The 21,677-nt window shown below is 43.3% G+C and overlaps 2 pseudogenes; both read right to left on the reverse strand.

Moving 5' to 3' along the window:
- Positions 1-13,962: 13,962 nt before the first annotated feature.
- LOC144381801 (serglycin pseudogene) lies at positions 13,963-14,547 on the reverse strand (annotated as a pseudogene).
- Positions 14,548-15,107: 560 nt separating this feature from the next.
- Positions 15,108-16,463, reverse strand: LOC144381802 (DNA helicase MCM8 pseudogene; annotated as a pseudogene).
- Between the last annotated feature and the right edge of the window lie 5,214 nt (positions 16,464-21,677).

Here is a 21,677-nt window from a genome sequence, read left to right on the forward strand (position 1 = left end):
TGGAAGGCATTCCTTAAAAAAAAAAAAAAAAAAATCTGTGTACAGAGCCATGGAGTTGGGAAAGCATGGGCCTTCAAAGATGCCCAGGGGGCATGGAGTGATAACAGGGAGTGAGAAGCAAGTTTGGCAGATGGATTGGGTCACAGTGCTTTGAATGCCAGGAGGAGGAATCTGGCATTGGTCCTGTAAGCACTGGGAACATGGGAAATATTTAAACAGGAGGCTAAGGGTTGTAGAGCTAGGCGCCACCAGGTCGATCTGACGGCAGACCGGATGCACCAAAGGCAGCGGTCCGCGGAATGCAGGACACTTGACCCTCTAACAATACGGGTTTGAACTGTGCAGGTCCGTGGATTCCTGTTTTCTGATACAGTACTGTAAGTTTTTTTTCTTACGGTTTTCTTGACATTTTTTTCTCTAGGCTGCTGTATCGTAAGAACACAGTATACAGTCTCTGTAGAGAGCATACACGGTATGTGTTCAGTGACTTCCAGTCAACAGTAGGCTATTAATAGTTAAGTTTGGAGAGGGTCAGGTTACATGCAGATTTTTGACTGGAAGGGGGACAGCGCCCCTAATCCCTGTGTTAAGGGGCACCTGGAATTGCAGGGGATGTGGGGCCTGAGCAAAGGCAGTGACAGGAGGGAACAGAAGCGGGTTCAGTAGGTGGCCTGCGGAAAGGAGCTGTCAGAGGGATCCAAGGTGTTCCTGAAGCCAGAGGAATGGCGAAGACGAAGGTGAGTTCAGTTTTGGAAACGTGGAATTTCAGGGACTGGAACCTCGCTTAGACTCCCTGGAGCCTTCCCCCCATCGTGACAAGGTGATGGCTCCAACCAATAGAATTCCCACTGCCTCAGATCTCATGTTGGTCTCCAGGAGGTGATGGGAATCCAACATTCCCTAATTTTACAAGGATGGGGACATTTCTTTGGGCATATTTTTTTTTCCTTTCACAAGTTTAAAATTTTTAAAAATTCAACTTCATTTTACTAACAGCAGCTCTTTCCAAATTCCCTTCCAAGCTTCTTCTGTTCATCCATATTCTAAACATAGTTCCGTCATGTTTGTATAATTTAACTTTTGTCATTTAACTACATGAGCATTAGGAAGTTCTCACTGAAATGTTGAAGGCACGTAAGCTCTAACCAAATGAATTTATTAGCACATGCAAAGAGTATAAAGGACAGAAATTCCATTTGTACATAGAAGGGACTGGCAGTCGTTTTTCCCCAGCAGTTTTAAAATCATTTATGTTAGATTCTGAACAAAGTTAAAGATCAAGAGAAAGATGGAAACTCATCTGTTGGAGTTCCAAGCACGCACCAGAGACCAGTACTGTCACATCCATTCTCCATCCTGTTCTCACACCACCCTGGGTTCAGTATCGTTAGGTTCAGTTGCAGGTGAAGAGACTGCAGCACGCTGTCCACCCATCCCCAATAATGTTAGGTTCCTGTTTGAGTGTATGCCTTTTGTGTGCCGAGCACTGGTCTGAGGCACTGGGAATAGTGTATGAGAAGATGGAGAAGGCCCCTCTTCTCATGGAACAATATCTGTTGCTTATGGACACTGGGATCAGAGGGCTTGTCATGATGGTATCAGTACTGAGTGCCCACTGTGGGCCGGATAACCACTGCAAGGCACTCTCTTGCCAGCCCTTAGAAAAGGTGAAATGCAGTGCTTGTTCTAGGCTGTACTGTTTCTTCCAGATAACTGGGCCAGAAGACAGCAATAACGCTTGAAGGTAAAGTTGGGTACTGCCTGCACCTCCCTGCCCCCCATGGCCCAAGGGAAGAAAGACCTTGGGAAGCTGAAGAGGAAGGCTTGATTCATTTGCTTACCTGTGTCTACTATGAGCTAGGTGCTTTCATGTACATCAGTACCTGGTCCCTTTTTAAAAGGCAAAGACAAAAGCTGAGAGAGGTGAAGTGATTTTCTTAATGTAACACAACTAGTGACAAAGCTAGATAAAATTTTACAAGGCAGTAGAAAGAGAAATTTAAAAATTAATGACTTGATATAATTACAAGAAGATACTTAAAGTCACAACAGCTAGGATTTGAACTCCTGTTCAAGTCACACAGGGTTTCTACAAGACAATCTGTTTTCCTAGAACAGTTTCTAAATTGCTGCAGGACAATGCCACTGACCCACTGCTGTGAATACATTGTAATTGCTCCATCATTTGATCAAGACTCAAAGTCTTGCCTGGGGGGGGTGCCCATTTGTCCAAGCCCAGGTCATCATCCCACATTCTACATGCCAAGGAGTGAAGAGAAGGAGGGTGGTACATTTTAGCTTCTACAATGGGAAATGCGCATTGATGTCCACAAAAAAATGCACTCAATAGGGAATTTCCCCAAAGTAGGAGGCAGCCAAAGAAATACAAACTCCTTTGTCACCTCTTTGGATGCTCAAAATCCACACATTCCCTTTTCCATATTTTATCTCCTTCTGTTGCCCGTCCCCACCCAAGAAAAGAGTGGAAGACAAAAATGAGAACAAAAAGGGTGAGGAATAGAAAGCAGTAACAAATGAGGTAGATAATAAACTATCAATAATTCATCACGGGCGAATTCTACCAAACTTTTTTTTTTTTTTAAGATTTTATTTGAGAAAGGGAGCGAGAAAGCACACGCAGGGGGGGCGGCAGAAGGAGAAGCAGGCTCCCCCCTGAGCAGGGAGCCCAATGTGGGGCTCGATCCCAGGACCCTGGGATCATGACCTGAGCTGAAGGCAGACACTTAACTGACTTGAGCAACCCAGGCACCCCGGATCCTACCAAACATTTAAAGAAGAGTTAATACCTGTTTTTCTCAACCTGGATATTCCAAAAACTGCAAGAGAAAAGAAAGAAAAGCTTCCAAATTCATTTTTTCAAGGCCAGTATCACCCTGATACCAAAACCAGATAAACACCAGAAAAGGGAACTACAGGCCAATATCTCATGAATATTGATGCAAAAGTTCTCAACAAAATACTAGTGAACAGAATCCAACAATACATTAAGAAAAAAATCATATACCACCATCGAGTGGGATTTATTCCCAGGATGCAACTGGTTTGATATTTGCAAATCATTTGTGATTGTTTATCAGTAAGAGAAAGGATAACCATATGATGACTTCAATAGATGCAGAAAAAACATCTGACAAAGTACAACATCCATTCACGATTTAAAAAAACCCTCTGCAAAGTAGGTCTAGAGGAAACACCTCAACATAATAAAGGCCTTATATGAAAAACCCACAACCAAAACAAAAAAATACCCCTTGGCCAACAACATACTCAAATGTAGAAAAGCAGGGCTTTTTCCCCAACGTAAGGAACAAGACAAGAATGTCCCCTCTCATTACTTTTATTCAACATAGTATTGGAAGTCCTAGCCACAGCAATTAGACAACATAAAGAAATAAAAGGCATCCAAATTGGTAAGGAAATAGCAAAACTCACTACTTATAGATGACATGATACTATATACAGAAGACCCTAAAGACTCCACCAAAAAACTTAAAAGAACTGATAAATGAATTTAGTAAAGTCACAGGATAAAAAATAGATGTACAGAAATCTGTCACATTCTTATACACTAATAAGCAACAGAAAGTGAAATTAAGAAAACAATCCCATTTACAGTTGCACCAAAAACAAAATATCCAGGAATAAACCAAAGAGGCGAAAGACTTGTACTCTGAAAACTATAAAACACTGATGAAAGAAACTGAAGATAATGGCAAAGAAATGGAAAAACCTTCCATGCACGTGGGTCAGAAGAACAAATAATGTTAAGGTGCCTACTATACCCGAGGCAATCTATAGATTTAATGCAATTCCTTTCAGAATAACCAACAGCATTTTTCACAGAACTAGACCAAACCATCTTAAAATTTGTATGGAACCACAAAAGACCTCAGCTAGTCAAAGCAATCTTGAAAAACAAAACTGGAGGTATCACAATTCCAGATTTCGAGTTATATTACAAAGCAGTAGTGAGTAAAACAGTATGGTGCTGGCCTATAAAGAAACCCATTGATCACTGAAAATGAACGGAAAGCCCAGAAAGAAACCCACAATTGTATGGTCAATTAATCTTCAACAAAAGAGAAATTATTACAATGGGAAAAAGACAGTCTTCAACAAATGGTGTTGGGAGAACTGGACAGCCACATGTAAAAGAGTGAAACTGAACCACTTCATTTCACTGTACACGAAAATACACTCAAAATGGATTAAAGACCTAAATGTGAGACCTGAAACCATAAAAATCCTAAAAGAGAGCACAGGCAGTAATTTCTCTGACATCAGCCATATTTTCTAGATATGTCTCCTGAGGCAAGCAAAATAAACTACTGGGACTACATAGAAAATAAAAAGTTTCTGTACAGCGAAGGAAATGATCAACAAAAGGCAACCTACTGAATGCAAGAAGATATTTGCAAATGACATATGATAAAGGGTTAGTATTCAAATATATAAGAACTGCTCCAACTCAATACCCCCCAAACCCCAAATAATCCAATTTAAAAATGGGTTGAAGACATGAAAAGATGCTCATCACTCATCATCAGGGAAATGCAAATCAAAACTACATGAGATATCATCTTGCACCTGTCAGAAGAGCTAAAATCAAAAACACAAGAAACAAGTGTTGGCGAGGATATGGAGAAAAAGGAACCCTTGTGCACTGTTGATGGGGATGCAAACTGGTGCGGCCTCTCTGGAAAACAGTATGGAGGTTCCTCAAAAAAATAAAAATAGACCTACCCTATGATCCAGTAATTGCACTACTGGATATTTATCTAAAAAATACAAAAACACTTAATTCAAAGGGATACATGCACCCCTATGTTTATTGCAGCATTGTTTCCAATAGCCAAATTATGGCAGCAGCCCAAATATCCATCTATAGATGAATGGATAAAGATGTGGTGTGTGTATACACACACACACATGCGCACGCACACACACAGGAATATTATTCAGCCATAAAAGAATGAAATCTTGCCATTTGCAACAACATGGATAGAGCTAGAGAGTATAATGCTAAGCAAAATAAATCAGAGAAATATATGATCTCACTCATAGGTGGAATTTAAGAAACAAAACAAAGGAAAAAACAAAGATAAATGAAGAAACAGACTCTTAACTAAAGAACTGATGTTTACCAGAGGGGTTAGAATGGGGGAAATACTGGAAGGGATTAAAGAGTACACTTATCATGATGAAAAATAAAATGATTTAAAAAAAAAAAAAACCTCCCCACAATGAAAAACTAATCACTTCAAGTATCAGTGATTAAATAAAAAACATGGGACTGTTCAAGTGTATTAAAAAACAAGACCCAACTATATGTTGTACACAAGAAACCCATTTTAAATATAGAGAAACATTAAAAGTAAAAGGATAAGCGTACCTGGGTGGCTCAGTCAGTTAAACAGCTGATTCTTGATTTCAGCTCAGGTCATGGTCTTGGGGTCCTGAGATCAAAACCTTCATTGGACTCTCTGCTTGGTGGGGAGTCTGCTTCTCTTTCTCTCCCTTTGCCCCTCCCCCTGCTCACGTGCTTGCTCTCTCCCTAAAATAAATAAATCTTAAAAAAAAAAAAAAGTAAAAGAATAGAGAAAGATACATCACAGTAACATAAATCAAAAGAAAGCTTGAGTAGCTATATTAATTTCAGACAAAGCAGACTTCAGAGCAAGGAAAATTATCAGGTAAAGAGGGACATTACATAATGATAAAGAGGTTACTTCTCTGAGAAGATGTAAAAGTATCAAAATACATGGGGTAAAAACTCCTAGAACTGCAAGGAGAAAAAGACAAATCCACTATCACAGTTGAAGACTTCAACATCCCTCTCAGTAGGTGACAGATCCAGCAGGCAGCAAATCAGTAGGGACACAGTTGAACTGAACAGTGTCATCAATGAACTAAATCTAATTGACATTTATAAAATATTTCATCTAACAATAGAATACACATTCTTCTCAAGCCTACATGGAACATTCACCAAAATAGATCACACTCTGGGCCATAAAACAAAAACAAATTTAAAAGAAGGAAATCATGTTAAGTATGCTCCCAGACCACAATGAAACTAAACTAGAAATCAACAACAGAAAGATAGCTGGAAAATCCCACCAGATACTTGGAGATTAAACAACACGCTTCTAAATAACATGAGTCAAAGAAGTCTCAAGAGAAATATTTTGAAGTAAATGAAAATGCAATTTAAAATTTGTGAGATGCAACAAAAGCAGTCCTTATAGGAACATTTATAGCATTAAATGCACCTATTAGAAAAGAAAGGGGTGTCTAGCTGGCTCAGTTGGTGGAGTGTACAACTCTTGATGTCAGTGTTATAGGTTCAAGACCCACATTGGGCGTGAACCTACTGGAAAAAAGAAAAAATCTAAAATCAGTAATCTAAGCTTCTGCCTTAGGAAACTAGAAAAAGAGCAAAGTAATCCAAAGTAAGCAGAAGACAAGAAATAATGAAAATTAGAGCAGAAATCAATGAATTTGAAAACGGGAAATCAGTAGAGGAAAAAAAAATCAATGAAATCAAAGAATGATTTTTTTTTTTTTAAGATTTTATTTATTGGACAGAGTGCAAGCACAAGCAGGGGGAGCAGGAGAGGGAGAAGCAGGCTCCCTACTGAGTGGGGAGCCCAACGTGGGGCTCGATCCCAGGACCCTAGGATCATGACCTGAGCCAAAGGCAGATGCTTAACTGACTGAGCCACCCAGGCACCCCAGAATGACTTTTTTAAATTAACAAACTTCTAGCCAGGCTAACCAATTAAAAAAGACACAAATTATTAATATCAGAAATGAAAGAGGCCATCACTACTAATCCTGTGGATATTAAAAGGATAATAAAAGAATATTATGAACTCTCTCCCCACAAATCTGATAATCTAGAAAAACACAATCTACCAAAACTGACATAGAAATAATCTGAATAGACCTATATCTATTTAAGAAATTGAATCAATAATTAATAACCTTCCAAAGCAGAGAGCACCAGGCCCAGATGGTTCACTGGGGGATTCTATCAAACATTTAAGAAAGAAATAATACCAATTCTTAATCTCTTCTAGAAAATAGATGCTGAGGAAATGCTTCCTAACTCGTTTTATGAGGCCAGCATTATCCCAATACCAAAACCAGACAAAAACATTACAAGAAAGGAAAACTACAGACCAATATTCATGAACATAGATACAAAAATCCTCAACAAAATAGTAGCAAATAGAATCCAATGTTGTATTAGAAGAATGATATACCACAACCAGCTATTCCATGTATGCAAGACTAATTCAAAATTCAATTAAAATAATTCATCACATGACAGGCTACAGAAGAAAAATGACATGAGCATACCAATAGGTGCAGAAAAAGCACTTAAGAAATCTAATATTCATGACAAAAAACTCACAGCAAACTAGGAATAGAAGAGAACCTCCTCAACTTGATAAATCTACAAAAGACCTCTAGTTGACATCATGCATAATGGTGAGAAGCTAGATGCTTTCCCCCTAGGATCAGCAACAAGGCAAGGATACCCCCTCTCATCACTCCTAGTTAACATCATACTGAAAGTCCTAAGGAATGCACTAAGACAAGAAAAGGAAATAAAAGATACAGATGAGAAGGAAGAAATAAAACTGTCCTTTTTTTTTCCACAAAAGATATGATCATCTTTGTAGAAAATCCTAAAGAATTGACAGAAAAACTCCTGCTACTAAAGCAAGTTGTTTTCAGGATACAAGATTAATATACAAAAGTCAATTGCAGGGGTGCCCAAGTGGCTCAGTCGGTTAAGTGTCTGCCTTTGGCTCAGGTCATGATCTCAGGGTCCTGGGATTGAGCCCCACATCAGGCTCCCTGATCACCAGGGAATCTGCTTCTCCCGCTTCCTCTGTCCCTCATCCTGTTCATGCACGCTCTCTCTCAAATAAAATCTTTTTTTAAAAAATCAAATAAACGGGCACCTGGGTGGCTCAGTCGTTAAGCGTCTGCCTTCGGCTCAGGTCATGATCCCGGGATCCTGGGATCGAACCCCGCATCGGGATCCCTGCTCATCGGGAAGCCCGCTTCTGCCTCTCTCACTCCCCCTGGTTGTGTTCCCTCTCTCAATGTCTCTGTCAAATAAATAAATAAAATCTTTTTTTAAAAAAGTAAAAAAAACAAAACAACAAAAAGTAAATTGCAGGGGCGCCTAGGTGGCACAGTCGTTTAAAGCGACCAACTCTTGGTTTCACTCAGGCCCTGATCTCAGGGTTGTGAGATCCAGCCTGTGATGGGCTCCACCCTCAGCAGAGTCTGCTTAGGACTCTCTCTCCTTCCCCCTCTGCCTCTCCCCACCCCGTCTCAAATAAATAAATACATCTTTTAAAAAAAAAAAAAGTCAATTGCAATGAACAATTTGAAATAAAAAATAATGCCATTTACATTAGCACACACACCCCCAAAATGGAATACTTATGTATAAATCTAACAATATGTACAAGATCTCTGGTGGAAGAAATCAAAGATCTAAATAAATGGAGAGATATTCCATGTTCATGGATAGAAAGACTCAATATTGTAAAAATGTCAGCTCTTTTCAAGTGAGCCACAGATTCAGTGCAAACCCAATCAAAATCCCAGCAAGTTATTTTGTGGATATCAACAAACTGATTTTAAAATTTATATGGAAGGCGGAGGTGGGGCGGGGGGGAAGCAAGAAAGGCCAACACAGTATTGAGGGAGAAGAGCAAAGTCAGAGGACTGAACCTAACTTCAAGTCTGACTATAAGCTTCCGTAATCACTACAGAGTTGTACTGGCTAAAAAAACACAAAACAAAAACAAACAAACAAAAAACAGATAAAATTGATCAATGGAACAGAATTGAGAGCCTAGAAATAGACCCACACAAATAGAGTCAACTGATATTTGGCAAAGGAGCAAAGGTAATTCAATACAGAAAGGACAGCCTTTTCAACAGATGGTGCTGGAACAAATGGGCATCTACATGGACAAAAATGGAATCTAAACATAGATCTTTACACCTTTCACAAAAAAAACTAGCTCAAAATAGATTACAGACCTAAACATAAAACACAAAGCTGCTACAAGCTAGGAGAAAATCTAGGTGACCTTGCATTTGGCAATGACTTTTGTTTTATTCTTATTTAAGTAATCTCTATACCCAACATGGGGCTCAAACTCACCACCCCAAGATCAAGAGGTGCATGCTCTTCTGACTGAGCCAGCCAGGTGCCCCTTGGCAATGACTTTTTAGATAGGATACTAATAGCACAATCCATGAAAAAAATTGGCAAGCTGGACTTTATTAAAATTAAAAACTTCTGCTCTGTGAAAGGCACTGCTGAAAGAGTGAAAAGACAAGTGACAAACTGGAATTAAATATTTGCAAAATACACATAGATCCGACCCAGGACTTGTATCCAAAACACACAACTCTTAAAACAGTAAGAAAGCAAACACCAATTAAAAAATTAGCAAAAGATCTGAACAGACACCTCACCAAAGAAGACCTACAGATGGCAAAGAAGCAAATGAAAGGATGCTCCACCTCTTATGTCACCAGGGAAATGCAAAGTAAAACAGTAATGAGATACCACTACACGCCTATTAGAATGGCCATGATCCAAAACGCTGACAACACCAAATGCTGGTGTGGAACAAAAGGAACTCATTGCTGGAAGGAATGCAAAATGGTACAGCCACTCGGGCAGTTTCTCACAAAGCTAAACGTACCCTTACCAGCCAGCAGTCATGCTCCTTGGTATTTACCCAAATGAGTCGAAAACGTATGTCCCCAGAAAAACCTGCACATGAATGTTTATAGCAGCTTTGTTCATAACTGTCAAAACTAGAAGCAATCATGGATGGCTGGCTGGCTCAGTCGGTAGAGCGTGCGACGCTTGATCTCAGGGTTGTGAGTTCAAGCCTCATGTTGGGTGTGGAGCCTACTTAAAAAAAAAACAAAAAAAAAAACCTGGAAGCAATCGAGATATCCTTCCATAGGTGAAAGAACAGATAAATTGTGGTGCAACCATACGATGGAATGTTACTCAGTGATAAGAAGTGAGCTCTGAAGCCACTACAGGACAGGGAGCAGCCTCAAATGTTATCACGAAGTCAAAGAAGCTGATTGAAAGTCCACATGCGGTGAGATCCCAACTCTAGGACATTCTGGAAAAGGCAAAACTGTGGAGACAGTGAAAAGATCAGTAGTTGCCAGGGGTTTGGGAAAAGGGAGGGACGGACTCCGTGGGGCATACGGGGATTTTTAGGGCAGTGAAACTATCATGGAGGAGACCGCACTGGTGCATATATGACAGCATGCGTTTGTCAAAGCCCGTCGGCCGCACAACACAGCAAACCCTCCTACGGAGCACGGGCGTCAGTAAACAGTACTGCGTCAGGACCAGGTCCGCAGCCAGAACACACGCACACGTGGCCTTTTAGTTGGCCCTTCATATTCCCCAGCCTATGGACTAAAGTAAGGTCAGCGAAAACCTGTGTCTAACTCCAGCCTACTGCCTATGTTCAAATGGCCCATGAGCTAAGAATAAACTCTACATTTTCAAATGGTTGAAAAAACAAAACATTTCATGATACATGGAAGTTATACAAATATAAGCTGCACTGCCCACCCTCAGTGCCCAGCGGTGTTCGTTTGTGAAACACTGAGTAGCTCTCAAATTCTAAAATATTTACTGAGTGGCTCATTTTGGTGTGTGTGGCGGGGGGGGGGGGGGGGGGGGCAGAATATTTATACTTTTGTGTGTCTCCTTACAGAAAGTTTTCTGACTCCCATACAAAATGGTAAATTTAACCAAAGCCTACGTATGATAATGAGGAAAAAGGGAAAGAAAACTATTAAAAATATATAAATGGAGGGGTACCTGGGTGGCCCAGTCAGTTAGGCGGCCAGCTCTTGATTTCAGCTCAGGTCATGATCTCAGGGTCCTGGGATCAAGCCCTGTGTTGGACTGCCTGCTTAGCAGGGAGTCTGCTCGAGGGTTCTCTCTCCCTCTGCCCCTCCCCCTTCAAATAAATATTTATTTATTTGTCTGTCTGAGCACAGAGTAGGTGAGTTAAGAAGGTGATGATGATGATGGTGGTAAAGATGACATTTATTACGTATTTTTAATATCCCGGATACTGTTCAAGATGTTTCACCTTTTGTATGTGTTAAGGAAATTCTAGCTACTCTAACAGATAAACCCTGAAATCTCAGAGCTTAACACAATGTTAAGATTACTTCTCATTCATATGAAGTTCAGTTAGCGATGGGAATGGTGGCGGGGGATGTCACTGCTCCACACAATCATGCAGAGACTGGGGCTGACCAAGGCTCTGCCATCTTCAACATGTGATTTCCAAGGGTGTGCTGGGCCTTGGCATCTATCCAGCAGGTGGGAGGTAGGGAGTTGGGAGGATTATGCCAGAGGTCTTATGGACCAGCCATATTGCCCAAAGCTTAGTCAGATGACCCCCATCCAGGTGCAAAAGGAGAAGGGCTGGGAAGTGTATGTGTATGTATATATGTATATGTGTGTGTATATATATATATATATGAATGGATATATGTGGATATATGCTGTATCTAAAAAGTAAATATAGGTATGGTCCTATTTTATTGTAACCAGTCAGAAGACCTTGGCTGACCTTATTCTTCCCTCCCTCATGGGTGAATTTTAATGACATAAATAATACCTCAATGAAGCTGATGCTTTAAAAGAAGGCTCTGCAGGCCACCTATCATCAAGCTACAGGACAGTCATGTCCCTAGTGTAACTGAACTCAAGTTCATTTGCCCAATACACAGCAAAGCTAATCACGGAGACATCGAGTGTGCAGCAAGGAAAGGGTTTATTCGAGAGGTAGCCCAACGAGGAGACAGGAGGCAAGGCTCAAATCCGCCTTCCTGGAGCAGAAGAGTGAGGGGTATTTAAGGCCAACAGAAAAGGCCTGGGTAAAAAGTTGCAGCTGCACTTCTTAGTCCTGTTGGTCACCGGTTTCAATCCCCACTGCCTTTTGATCATTCCTCAATCATGAGGGAATTGGGACAAGGACCACTCTAGTTCCTTCCTGCTGAAATGGGGTTAGATCGGGGTTGACAAATGGAAACTTTATGTATTTAGAATGATTCCTTGATTTCTTGGAACCAGCTCTCCAAAATAGTAGTTTCAGGTCCTTCAGTGGCTCGACAGTCCAAGCAGGATTCCTTTTGATGTTCTCCTGGACAGGGTGCTAGGGACCTGAGGATTCTTGTGGAACCAGCTCAATGTGGTGCTGAATCCACTACTTAATTCTCTTCCGTTTCACTGGAGAATGGCTGGTCAACAGCACCTCATAAGAGGTCCTGTTCCATGAGGTCAGAGTTGGTCCTCCAGGTGCCTGCTCTAATGGTCTTTGGGACACCACGTCTCCAGCATTCAAACAGGTGTTAAGGACACATCTGTGGCGTTCATCAACCTGCCAGAAGCAAACGTAGAGTATTTCCCAAAGACTGAGAGTATCCAGTTCCCTAACATGAGCCCCATTGGAATGCCTAAGTCATGAAAAGAGTATAGAATATATATAGAGAGAGAATATTTTATATATATACATATATATGTATATGTGTGTGTGTATATATATATATATATATATATAAAATGGCTCCGGGGGGCTGAAACCATGCCTACTTCTAGAGGCCACTCTTACCCAAAGCAGGGCAACCAGCAAAGCAAACCAACTTTCCAACTTTCTCAAGTTGGTTTCATGGCAAAATTTTTGCCAGAGTTCTTTTAAGTAGATGTTTCATTTATCCAGGAATTTCCAGTGAATGCCCAAGGCACTGGACACTTAGTGTGACTTTCAGCACAAACACCACTCCCTTGTCACTCTGAATTGTTAGCGGCAATCCAAATGTAGGAATTATTTTAAAGTGTTTTGACAACTTCTGAGGCCTTCTTGGAATGCATGGAAAAGCTTCAACCCAACTTATACAGGAATCTACAGCAACTAGCAAATATCAAAAATGACCAGTCGGTTTTGGCACCATGGTAAAATCTACCCACCAGGCTTCTCCAGGTTCGGTGCCTCTAAGTTGTTCTAGAGGTCTGACTTGGAGCATCTTCAGATGGAGTGGGGGCAAGCAGTAACAACTGGATAGATTTCTCCAGTTTGCAACTTGAAGGTCTCCGCTAATCTTTCTCAGTGGCCCACAGAGCAACAGGCATGTGAAATCCTCTCCTCTCAAGGTGCCAAAGTATCCTGAGGTTCCTGCACCTGCCAGGAAATGACCTTCCTTACTCACCTGGTAAGGCTGCTGGGAACACTGTAGGCAAGCTACCAGGCCAGTTTTCCCAAGGGGCTCATGGGTACCATAAAGTCAACCTTAGTTCCTTTTTTTTTATTTATTTATTTGACAGAGAGAGAGAGTGAGAGCACAAGCCGGGAGACAGAGGGAGAAGGAGAAGCAGGTACCCCGCCGAACAGGGAGCCCGACATGGGACTCGATCCCAGGACCCTGGGATCATGACCTGAGCTGAAGGCAGCCGCTTAACCGACTGAGCCACTCAGGCGCCCCAAGTCAACCTTAGTTCCTAAAAGCTGTCTGGTCATATCTGAGTCTGTGCTTGTGTCTCTCAAATACGACATTCCAGTGGCTTGGTTGTATGATGTTTCCAATTGTGTCTTTTTCTTATTATTATAGTTCTGCTTTAATACAGTAAGATTTTAAAATACACAGATATTGGGGGAAGAAGCAAAGCAGTAGGAAGTACTGAGAGCACAATTTTGCTTTAATTTGGGTCTTCAGTTTCTAATTGTAACAGCAATCACACTTCTCAACAATGTCCACCAGCTCTGCAAACACATCTGATGGTAACATTAGAGCAATACCATTACATTGGTCTTGTCAAATACCCACTCCATAAATTCACTCTGTGTTTCATCCGGGTTTTTCATAAGAAAAGAGGCATATCTGTAATTCACAATCAGAGTCAGTTCTGAAGACTTAGATATGAAGTATTCCCTGTCAACTTGCTTCTTGAACTGAATTTAAAAAAAAACAAAAATAGTATAGGGGCGCCTGGGTGGCTCAGTTGGTTGAGCGTCTGCCTTCAGCTCAGGTCATGATCCCAAGGTCCTGGGATCAAGTCCCATGTCGGGCTCCTTGCTCGGCGGGGAGCCTGCTTCTCCCTCTGCCTGCCGCCCCCCCCCCCCCCACTGTGCTTGTGTTCCCTCTCTCTCTCTCTGACAGACCATCTTGGCCCCAGTCCTGGTTGTCTGATGGCAGATTTCTCTTGAGAGGCCTAAAGTTGTAATAAAAAACATTGTTTTCATCTACTGCTTGGTATTCCTGTTCAGTTTCAGTTAAGAAGTCACTTCCAGATCCTGATCCGAAGCCAGAGCCAGAGCCAGATCCAAAATAGTCCTCAGAAAGAGGGAAAACATCATTCAAGTTCTGGGATCTTGTCATTGAAGCAGGGTCAGTCCTTGGAGGAAGGATTCTGTTGGATTCACCAGGAAGTAGGTTGAATGCTGGCCCTTCTCATCCATGCGGTTTGCAGAATTACCGTCAGGACTGCAGCAAACCCACTGGTACCTGGCTCTCCACACAGGACAACCGTGAACTGAAGAATCCAAAACCAGGACAGCAAGAGCCAGGAGCAGCCGCATGGTGACCAGTTCACTTCAGTTCACGATTAGGAAATGTAGCAGCATGCACTCTGTTCCTTGTAGAAAAAGTTCAAAAACCTCAAACCCTGCCCAGAACACATGTCAATTTCCTCTCCCCGCTCCTGTCCTTGTCTGTGTCCCGGCCCCCAACATAAGAATACTCACTGAAAGTTTCCGAATCTTGGAGGGATGGAGTAGGGATGAAAGATAAATGCTTTATATGTGTTTACAAAGGAATATTTTACCAAATTTCTGAAAGTCATAGATAGCTTAGAAAAAATGTTCTTAAATCTGGAAGAACAAACATCAGAGAACCAGAAATGTTTCAAACAAGAATCACTAAAATAATATATAATCAACACCTTTTCCTATTACTACTTTGGGATATCGTCTTCCAGAAGTTTGGGGGGTGTTTTTTCCATATTCTTTAATAATCCCAGGAGGTCCCAGGTAGTCCTTCAGCAAAATTTACCAGTTTGAAGGTGGTAAACCTTTGGGCCTTTTTGCAAGAAGTAACCTTGGTCATTTAATGATCCAAGAAAATTTTCAAAATCAGCATCCTGAAATGTTTATTGCTCTTTGGCAATCTGTGGAAGCTAATGAAATTGAAATCCTCAGCATCTTTTTTGGTTGCTTCCTCTCTCCCTTCTGACCTTGCTTGGGCCTCTGTTAGACAAATAAGAGATCCCAGCTGCCTGGTAGTGACTGGTGGGCCATTTAACCATTGGCTCTGTTTCCAGAGCTCCAGGTAAAAATCTTGAGGAATTTGAGCAGCTTCCGTGGATGGCCTTGGATGGACGTACTGCCGAGCATAACCAGTGTACTTTCTCAATTGCGGGTGAGGTTTGGATCTTGGGTTTCTCCAGGAACCACCTTTAATCTTTCTCATGATGTTTTATCAGAAACCACTTCAAGTACAGAAGTATTTGAATCTTGAGGATTCATATGAGCTGCCATGGTTCTCTGCTTTCCAGCTCTTAATGCAATCACATGTGCAGACAATAAAGTGGTCATGCTTCTCATTTGGAGTGTACCAGGCTGAAGACCAAGTCAAATCTGGACAACAAGGCGCTCTCCCTTTTTAAATTCTCAGAAGCTGTTTGCCTTTAATTTTTGAGCAAACGCCCAATGTGGGGCTCGAACTCATGACCCCAAGATCAAGAGTTGCATGCTCGGGGCGCCTGGGTGGCTCAGTCGTTAAGCGCCTGCCTTCGGCTCAGGTCATGATCCTAGGGTCCTGGGATCGAGCCCCGCATCGGGCTCCCTGCTCCGCGGGAAGCCTGCTTCTCCCTCTCCCGCTCCCCCTGCTTGTGTTCCCGCTCTTGCTATCTTTCTCTGTCAAATAAATAAATAAAATCTTTTTTTTTAAGATTTTATTTATTTATTTGACAGAGAGACACAGCGAGAGAGGGAACACAAGCAGGGGGAGCAGGAGAGGGAGAAGCAGGCTTCCCGCGGAGCAGGGAGCCCGATGCGGGGCTCGATCCCAGGACCCCGAGATCATGACCTGAGCCGAAGGCAGACGCTTAACGACTGAGCCACCCAGGCGCCCCATAAATAAAATCTTAAAAAAAAAAAAAAAAAAGAGTTGCATGCTCTACCGACTAAGCCCGCCAGGCGCCCCAAAGCCGTTGGTCTTTATTGTCGTGTCCTCCAACTGGCCTTGGAGCAGCAATCCTGGACATTCTCGCAGGGAGGCTGCACAACCACAGCAGCCTCAATGCTTTGCTGCTGCATTACTTCTAACAAGACTTCGTGTTCATTATCCATCTTCTCAAATTCATCTATTCCACAAATACTCTGATCACCAAGTAGAAGGGCATCAGCTTCCAAAGCAAAATCTCCAGAAGAACTAGCTTTTGAAAGAGTTACCATCGGGCACCTGGGTGGCTCAGATGGTTAGGCGTCTGCCTTCGGCTCAGGTCATGATCCTAGGGTCCTGGGATCGAGTCCCGCATCGGGCTCCCTGCTCCTTGGGAGTCTGCTTCTCCCTCTGCCTCTCTCTCTCTCTCTGTCTCTCATGAATAAATAAATAAAATCTAAAAAAAAAAAAAAAGTTGCCATCAAGCCAGAGGTGTGTTCTCACCACAAACACACGTGTCATGGAGCAATGCTGCACGCTGCCTGTAGGGGTCGGACTCTTTCCCAAGCCTGCATCTCCAACTACAAGGACATGGGGATCTCCTCCAATCGGAATTCTGTTTTTGTCATCTGCCTATTTTTGGCTTCCCCCAGAGTGCCACTGCTGGACCTGCTTTAACAAGTTCATGAGCAGGGGCGCCTGGCGGGCTCAGTCAGAAGAGTGTGCGACTCTTGACCTTGGGGTTCTGAGTTCAAGCCCCACGCTAGGTGTAGAGACTATTTAAATGAATAAAACTTTAAAAAAAAAAAAGGTTCATGAGCAAAAATGATAGGGCAAAGCAGGTTGACAAAGAGTTTAAACAGGTTTTCAGCCTCAATCTCTCGGAGGGCATAAAGGTCTTAAATAAGAACCCCATCAACGCTCCAAGCTTATAACCATCTTCGGAAGCCTTTGTTTTCTGTCTTTTGCTCTTACTAACAAAACCTCCTCCAATGTACAAAAGGAACATGCATTTGTCATTATTTCGAGAACCTTCTTTGGCATTTGAGACTTTGACAGCTCATCTTCCTCAATTCATCCTGTCCCATGTTATCAAATCCTATTCTCTTTGAATGCAGTCTTCCCATTAGTTCCAGAAATTATCAGAGCCCCGTATTTGTCAAAGTCCTCTCCGTGAATCTTCTTAAAACTGAGACACATTTGCGAGAGTGTCAGAGTAAAACAACAACCGCAAATGACCAAAAATTCAAACCCGGCTGTGGTTAAAGATCTGGTTAGAGTTCATTACAATGCAATCAACAAGGAAATGTGGTTATTTTTGTGACACATAACACTTTATTAGAATTACAAGTGATGACATTATACCAGGACATATCAAAACCTTAGGAATTCTGGAACAGTTACAGCATCCACCCACGTAATATACTCTCTGAAGGTTTATCATCACTTATTTCAATGCTTCCCATGGAATTGGACACAACAACTAAGCCCAATTAGTAACAAAACTCAACACTTCCTTTACAAGTTGAATTTGGGGAAGTTTATCAGAAATATCAGAACAGATCATTACAAAACTTAATACTTAATGATCTATTTTGCTAAAGTGGCAATAAGAGATTCTAAAGGCAAATACAGAGGGTTATATGGTTGTTAGCAAAACTTAGCTTTTTTAATATTGAGAAGATTCAACTTTAAGTAATCAAAGACCTAATTAGGGCAAAACATGGAAACTTTGTTTTTCTAGGAAGATTACATTAAAGAAAAACCTGTGTTTACAATTTCTTATTAAGAGTGGACCAATAACTAAGAAAACCAAACTTTTTTAAAAGATTTTTTTAAAGTAATCTCTACACCCAGTGCATGGGGCTTGAACTCACAACCCCGAGATCAAGAGTCTCATGCTCCACCAACTGAACAAGCGAAGCACCCCCAAATATCATTTTAACAGAGAAAAACCAAATACTAATCTTATACCGGTGTACTTCTGATAGCAAAATTCATTCATTCCAAAGAAATGAATTTTGTTTATTTGGGTTTTTGGCGGGGGACAGTGGGAGAAGGAGAGAGAGAATCCCAAGTGCAGAGCCTGGTGTGGGGCTCGATCTCATGAGCCTGAGATCATGACCTGAGCTGAAATCAAGGTCAGACACTCAAGTGACTGAGCTACCCAAGTGCCCCGATTTGTTTTTGTTTTTTAAAGATTTTATTTATTTGAGAGAGAGAGAGCACGAGCAGGGGTGGGGGAGCAGAGGGAGAAGCAGACTCCCCCGCTGAGCAGGGAGCCCAATGTGGGACTCGATCCCAGGACCCCGGGATCATGAAGTGAGCCGACGGCAGACGCTTAACCGACTGAGCCACTCAGGCACCCTATTTGTTTTAAAGTAAACTCTAGTTTAATTAAAAGTGGGGTTTGAACTCATGACCCTGAGATCAAGAGTTGCCTACTCCACCAACTGAGCCAGGCAGGCACCCCAATAATAAGATGAATTTTTTTTTAATTATGCAGTCCCTCCTTTTTCTCTCCCTGTCATCTCCCATGTTGATATATACTTATTTTTTTTAAGATTTGTTTATTTATTTTTAGGATTTTATTTATTTGCCAGAGAGAGAGCGCGTGCACAAGCAGGGGGAGCGGCAGGCAGAGGGAGAAGCAGTTTCCCTGCAGAGCAGGGAGCCTGATGCAGGACTCGATCCCAAGACCCTGAGATCACGACCTTTCTTTCTGCTATGAAGCGTCTGCTATCTGAAGGCAGACGCTTAACCAACTGAGCGACCCAGGTGTCCCTTGTTTACCTATTTTAGAGAGAGAGCAGGAGGACAGAGAGAGAGAATCTGAAGCAGACTCTGCACTGAGCGCAAAGTTGAACTTGGGGTTCAGTCCCACGACCCCAAGATCATGACCTGAGCCAAAACCAAGAGTCGGACACTTAATCACCTGCGCCACCCAGGTGCCCTGATACATACTTATTGAGACAAGAACATGCAGGGCGTTGCATGGATCTGAGTTCGTGTGAGTATTGGGATGTGCTGACCAGAATCCCCACCAGGAATGAAGGGTTCTCAGCTGTGGGGAAGCTGCCAGCAATCCTCAGCAGCTAGATGCCATCAGGGACTGCCTTGACTGCAGACAGCTGCCTTGTCAAGGTCATGCCCTCTTCCCAGGTGGTCACATCCAATGACTATTCAGTAGGAGGGTATAAAAGTCCAGCCCTTTGCCCCAACTTACGACGGTTCTAAAGGGTAATCTAACTTTTGGAACCCCAGAGAATGAGCTAAGGCTTCTGTGGGTGTTGGCTCACTGCTCCACGTCTGCCTGGTCCTGCTCTTCCCCACCTTTCCCTTCCCCAGGAGCTGATCACTCTGTAACAAGCTTTACATACTGATCTCCGAAATCGTCCTCAGTCCCAGCCACAACAAATTCTCTTCTAAAGATGCCTTCTCACAAACCTTCTACAACTATGCTTTTTACGTTCAGATTTCGTCCTACATTTTCCCTCTTTAAATAACCGATCTCACTTTCTTTGCATTGAGCTCTTTCTCTTATTATTTCTAGTAGTCGTGATTAAATTTATTCTTAGCTCCTAAAAACCTTAGTTTCTACTGAAAAGTAGTCATCGTGAGCAGTTTGTTGTACTAGTTTTTCTGTAATAGCCAAGCAGATAAACCTATGCTTAGTAATTATTTACATCTGCTTATTTGTTCAACAATTATGTGTAGATTGCCCATAAAACTATGAGACATCAAAGTTGTAAGGTTTTTCTTCCCCTTTCCTAACAAATTTTGCAGGAGAGATGACCTGAACCTGCCCGACTCGCAGTAAACACGGCAGAACAGTTCTCATCTAATGCTGACAACTCTAAAAACCTGTTCATTTTTATTAAACCACCGACCTTAAATTAGCTTTAATGTCAAATATTTTCCCAGATCATGGTAACTTGAGTTTTAGAATGCCCAATCCTTACAAGTACTTGCCTTTAAACCAACTAAATAGAGCTCTTTCACAAACTAATTTTAGCAACACCATCCCCAGGTAGAGAAGATAGCTCACACTTACAACATACATGGGCACACAAATACGCAAACAAGACGCAAACACAATCTTAAAGCCCGTATTTCCAAATACATTATAATTTATGCATCCCTTCATTGGTCATTTTTCTCCAGAGTCTAATGAATATTGTGGCCAAGAAGGTCGGCAAAAAGAGATGGCCCGATTTTGGAGAACATAGCCCCAAGGGCTACATTCGGGAGTCAAATTGTCATTTCCCCGTTTCCAGTTAGAACACAGCCAGCTTTATCCAAAGATCCCAAAAGCTGCAGCGGCAGACAGACCGGAGCCCCACCCCGAGCGCAGGTGGGAACGGCGGGGCCTCACCAGCTGAACCCCGCGGCTTCCTAGTCTGCGTTTTCTTAAGGAGGTGACGACAACTCAAACCCCCTAATTACAGGCCACCAAAGGGGAGGCGGAAATCTAGGAGAGCCAAACCAACGAGAGGAAGGAAGGGCTCAGGGGCCACCACACAAGACACGCTCACCGAGGGAGGTCTGTCCAAACCGTGTCCTTGTCGCAAGCGTGGTTAGGCGCTGAAGGCTGGTGGCCCCCGTCGGTTGGGGCCCTGGGGACGGTCCCCAGGATAGAGCCGAGGCGGCCGCTTGGCCTGGTCACGGCACTCCATCCCCGCTCGCCCCCAGCCCGGCCCCCAGGGGCCTCCCAGGAGCGTCAGGGGCCTCTGAGGGCAAGTGGGAAGCTCTGGGGGGCAGAGCGGCCGCTGCGCGGATGAGGGCCCCGAAGCCTGTGCTTCCCGCTCGGCCCGCGCCCGGGCGCCTCCTCTCCCCCTCGGCGGGAGCCGGACGACCTGCCGGCACAGTGGGCAAGAACCCAGGCGACGCGGCAGGGCCGAGCCTGGATCCCTCGGCGCCAGCTGCGCGGGCCCGTCTTGAGGAGGATTTAAAGATGAACCAGACACGGGCTAGTCTTCGAGAAGCTTCAGCAAGTTACAGAGGGCCTCCCTGTCAGCGCTAGCGCCCGGAGAAACGCAAATCAATCCAAGCTCGGTACGGGAACCCGGAGAAACCAGGCGAGGCCACAGGGCCGGGTGCGGCACGCGGAGGCTTCCGGGCGCCACGAGGCTGCGAGGCGCGGGAGGAGCCCGGCCCCGGGGGGGCGGGGGGGCACCGGGCAGAAGCGCGCAGGCGGCGCCCACGGGAAGGCCCTGCGCCGCTGGCTTTGTCACAGCCCCGAACGAGAAGCGCCCCCAGAGTCTGCCCCCGCGACGTGGAGACGCCGCGGCGCGTCTCTGGCACCGAGGACCCCGCAGGTGGAGCGAGCAGGTCACAGCCACCCGAGGCAGCGCGGGGACGGCGCAGACCGAGAGCCCGACACACGTGCGCACAAACTCTCA

The sequence above is a fragment of the Halichoerus grypus genome, chromosome 5 (genome assembly GCF_964656455.1).
Source record: "Halichoerus grypus chromosome 5, mHalGry1.hap1.1, whole genome shotgun sequence".
Taxonomy (NCBI): Eukaryota; Metazoa; Chordata; class Mammalia; order Carnivora; family Phocidae; genus Halichoerus; species Halichoerus grypus.